Raw genomic sequence first — 4,575 nt, 5'->3', positions numbered from 1 at the left:
GTTGGATCCAACCCCAATCCATTAGGTGATGGTTTAAAGAGGAATTTGAGTCAGATCCATTTGGATTCAATCCTCAAACTATATATATATATATAGTTTGAATTGGGTCCATTAAATAGATCTAGTTTTAAATCCAAAACATGTGGGTTGATTAGTTTAGATATTCTTGAAGATCCAAACTGAAACTAAATTTTACTTTGGATTGGATTCAAATGTAACTCCCTAAAGTTATAACTCAAAAATCATGATTTTTTTTCTAAACAATGAAAATATACATTGGTGTAGAGTTATACACCCTGTGCAAGTCACAGGTAAGTTTAAGTCGTATTGACAAACCATAACACAATTTAAATACTCTAATTAAATAAAATATGCATATATCATAGTTTAACAAAAATCTAATAAGCAAAATAAATAGAGTTTGATAAATTTGGATTGCATGAATCCCCTCCACAATATCTCGCAATAGCTCTACAAATTACTCCTTAGTACTTAAAAGTTTTTTGGATAAATCTCATCAAAACTCACTTCGAACCTCAATAGGATAATATACATATACATGTATAAACAATTATGCAAGTTCTCAAACAACAACAAGCCTACATCTAAATAACTATAACAGTTCAATCAATCCAGGATAACAAATTAATCATAATAGTAATAGCATGCACTCATGTGAATAACTATAAGAGTTTAATTAAGGATAACACAATAATCATCTGCATAAATATGACAGTTAACATACGATAATTATAACATGCTTTTAACACATATAATTCCATTTGCAATATCATAAACATGCATATGCTTATGTAACACATTATTACATCTTGCATTTATACCACTCGGTTACACGAGATATTGTGTTTATTGTGTCATGTATTTTGATTTAACTGAGTGATTAGATTGTGAAGGCATCTACTGTGGCGGTTCATGATCAAAAGAAATTTCACCAATAGCAATAACAGACGGATCAGTTGGGATGAATTTTTTAAACAGTTGACACTGCTACCTAATATGTGACACACTAGGGCATATCAAGTTCCAATGCAACTATGAAAAAACATATACACTGATCAGATATGATCTGAATCCAAACATGGATCTGATAACAAAACATTGAGCTGAATATGAAAGTAATTTGGTTAAGTAGACCCAAATTCAATCCCAGTGCAAAAATTGGATCTTATTTGAAGGATCTACATTCAGAAATAATGTGTCGGGTTTGGGTCGAGTGTCTGACAAACTTGTTTCATTTGCACCTCTACTGGATTCAGATTAGGAATGCCGAGTGGGAGGTACCTTAGGGATCCAAAATCAATTAGCTCCATGGATCTACATTTATTGTGTCGAATGACTTGAAGAGATTTGCATCAGTACTGAATTGGTGATTTGGAATTTACTGGATTTGGATTCAAAACTAGGTTCACAGGCCTCTGTCTAGTCTTTTAGATATATTGTTTTCCCAATCTGACTCACACATATGATATTATTTCGGGTTGGGTGAATACAGTTTAGGATCTGATAACTGGGTGCAGTATTGCGGGATTGGGTTTCCGGATCTGGATATGATGAAACCAAAATAAAATTATTCGAACCCATATAAGCTGTTTAATGTGAAAAATGTCTGATAAGATAACAACAATTGGCCCACAAGGGCTCCGCCCATCTGGTAGGGGAGACTTGTGAATGTCACCAAGTTGACAAAATGTCATGAGTTCAAAACCCAAATGGAGACCTCATGCTTTAAGATTGAAACTGGGTGCATTTTTTTTATCAACTGGAAGCCTGTTAATGTGCGGTCAGTGATGGGGGGCTTTTCCCTTGGCCTAAGCAAAATAGAAAGTATAGCAACAATTGGATCTTGATTTGGAAAAGGGTAAGGATGGGCATTGGGTCTCGCTAGGTTGGGTCCGTTAGAGCCCGATTTGTCATCGACATGATCAAATTCTTACTGGGCTTAGGCTCAGGACAGATCTTGTCTAGCTCGGATCTAAGACTTGGACCCTTGTATATGAGTGACTAGGGGAGTCAACAGATCTGACCTGGTTCAGACCCAGGCGGTTCAAACCCGGACCTGACCTTGAAGTGTTGATATTGGATCTGACCCATGTCCGATTAGACCCACTATAAGAAAAAACACAGGTCTTATAAGGGTTACATGAACCAAACCAAACCCATACACAATAAAATTACTTTTTTTACATTTAGAAAATTGCAGATCCCACTCAAAAGTCGGGTCATATCTAAATTTCACAAACTATACCCGGCTCCATATATTAGTCAAACTTTTTGGGTCCAACCCAGATTCCAATAGGGCCTCCTTTGTCACCAAACCCTGACCCTATAGGATTCAATAGGGAGGACAGTGGGATTCGAAGTTCGAACTACCCTCCTCCTCTATAAAGGGATAACACCATACCCTTCTAAGCAAGGCTTTCTGATGTGTTTGTGTTGTCAACATAAATTGCTCATATAAAAATACTGGGGGACTTAAACTGATCTTAATCGAGCTTGATTGCCTAATCAAGCTCAGTTCGTTTTTCTACTCAAACGAGTTCAGGCCGAGCTTAAACGAGCCTAGCCTGAGCTAACTGAGCAGGTTGTGCACCCCTTTACCAGTGCAAACGGGTTGGATACTAGTTGAGTTAAAGAAGGTTCAAATCCAAATCCAAATTCAAATAGACCCAGTCAAAATCCAAATTAGAATTATTTATGATATAGTAGAGTTTTGAACTGCTGGGGTCTTCCGAGACGTCTTCATTTTGTTGTAGTGTTTGGATTGTGGATTTTACATTATCATACTAGATCTGACAAAATAATGTCGAAAACAAGGGTTTTACATGTAAAAAGTGCAAACAGATTGAATTTGATGCGGAATCTAAATTGAATCCAATTAGAATTGAAGAAAAGAAAGGCGGGTCATGTATGTCCTAATATACTGATTTTAGCTTAGATCGTATCTTAAGCTCTATCCTAGAAAAATGCAAAGGATTTGGATGGGAAGCCTCAGATCCATTTGACTCGTGCTCCAAATTAAATGTTGAAATGCTGAATCCACATAAGCAAAATTTGGTTGCGATCCATTTAAGCACTAAACCCGAACCACTAAAAAGGAGTCCCTTGCCTAAATGTCTAAATAAAAGAAATTAGTACGAAGAAATGGAGAATTATGCATGAGACTTTTAGGCTTTTAGCATGAGCTATTTTATCAGCAAAATATAAAAGAAGTAATGTTAATTGCAATGTTGTGAAAATAGATTTGAATCAGCTGATCCAGATCGATAACGAAACGGTAAAAAGGTTGATTCAGCCCTCTTCATTGGTCGAATAAAGCTGATTCTACCATGAATCAATTCACTTATATATTTTTAAAATTATATTAAAAAAGTTGATGTTTGAAATGGTCTGCTGCTTTCTTTTTTTCAAATTTAACAGCATTGGTTAAATATATTTTTTTTCTTTTGGATAGTTCAAGGGAACCCCGCCCCCCTCATCTACCGCTGCCGCACATTGGCTGACCTTCGGTTGGTAAAACACTTGAGCCCCCCGTGTTCATTGGGGGTACACCCAGCTTCGACCTGCGGTAAGAGATGCCACCTGTGAGTTTCGAACTTGTGATGTCCCATCAACTTGGTAGCTTTCACAAGTTGCTATATTAAGGTAGTTGAAGCGCCCCCCCCTGTTCATTGGGGTACACCCAGCTTTGACCTTGCGGTAAGAGATGCCACATGTGGGTTTCGAACTTGTGATGTCCCAGTCAACTTGGTGGCGTAGTTGAACTAATAATCAATAAGTTGGGGTGGATTTTTTACCATATATTTTTTATACTGGATTTTTTAAAATTTTACTTTTGTAATTTATTCGCAAAGCACACTTCTCAATGGTATTTTTCTCAAAGAAAGCAAAGCGTTAATATAATACAAATAAGTGGCCTCCCTGCTACCTTAATTGCCTCAAGATGGGGAATAGTGGTCGGTGGGATTCGAACCGATGATCTTTGACCAAGATGGGGTTTAGTAGTGACCTCTTAGTGGCTATCAGCTCCCACGTGGTCAAGTTGTTCGTTGGGGGCAACGGTCCAGCTGTCAACAGGCCCCAAATGTCACAAATTCGTTTCTCATTGACTTGAAACCAATATTATCAGTACCGCATCGTATCAACAGAATTTCGATACGCTACAGGCTCGAATCGGCTACTTTTTAATAAATGTACGTAATAATTTATTATTATTTTTGGGCCGACACAGAACTATTCAGGTGAGTATCGGTATCGGCCAATACAGATGAATCGGTGGCCTAACTATTCAGGTGAATCGGCCAATATCGATTTTAAAGTGAATCATTCTGAACCGGCTAAAAATTAATTAAAAAAACATTTCATGTTAATCCCAACGTGACACGTTTTAAAACTATTAAAATAATATTAAAAAATAAAATTTCAGCAATTTTTATATTTATTAAAAAATAGCTAATTGTATCAATTTTTTGCCGATATAAGCCCATACTAAACATTGGTTCAAACCCGTTATAGGCATAGAGCAGCATCGTAGGTTGGTCCTCTCTCGGGATTTAC

The sequence above is a fragment of the Nuphar pumila genome, chromosome 10 (genome assembly GCF_984573655.1).
Source record: "Nuphar pumila chromosome 10, dmNupPumi1.hap1.1, whole genome shotgun sequence".
Taxonomy (NCBI): domain Eukaryota; kingdom Viridiplantae; phylum Streptophyta; class Magnoliopsida; order Nymphaeales; family Nymphaeaceae; genus Nuphar; species Nuphar pumila.
This window is presented reverse-complemented; position numbering follows the sequence as displayed.